We start from the raw sequence: 543 nt of genomic DNA on the forward strand, positions 1-543 counted from the left end.
ATAAATTTTTTCAGAAATGTTAAATGGAAGATTTTTCCCCCAAGTGAAATATATAGAAAACCTCAACTTATATATAAAACCAGTTTTAGGAAACCATGTTGGCAGTAGGAGTTGGCCGATGCGATTTCTCCCACCACACACACCGTGGGGGCATGTGACCCCTTCCCTCCTGGGGTACCCTGGGGAACTTCCCGCACACCAAGCACCACGCCCACCAATCTTAATTCAAGGACTGGGCATCCTGCTCGGGATACAGAAAGTTCTACAGGGGACCCCAAGAGCCACCAATGCTGTGTGAATCCTGCTTCCCTTTTGCAGGTAAATGATAGACCATGCTTACTTGTGCTTCTTTTATGTGCTCAAGTCCAACCCTTAAAATCTAAACTTTTCTGGCTTTTTGATCTTTTTAGTTGTAATACATTTCAACAAATACTTCCACTTGGGTTATGTAGCTCAGATCCTGTGGCATCTCTACCGTAAACAGCAATAGATCTTCCCAAACTGTGAGGAACTAGTGAGTGTTCCCAGACATCATTCTGTCCC

The sequence above is a fragment of the Neomonachus schauinslandi genome, chromosome 10 (assembly GCF_002201575.2).
Source record: "Neomonachus schauinslandi chromosome 10, ASM220157v2, whole genome shotgun sequence".
In the NCBI taxonomy this organism is placed as follows: Eukaryota; Metazoa; Chordata; class Mammalia; order Carnivora; family Phocidae; genus Neomonachus; species Neomonachus schauinslandi.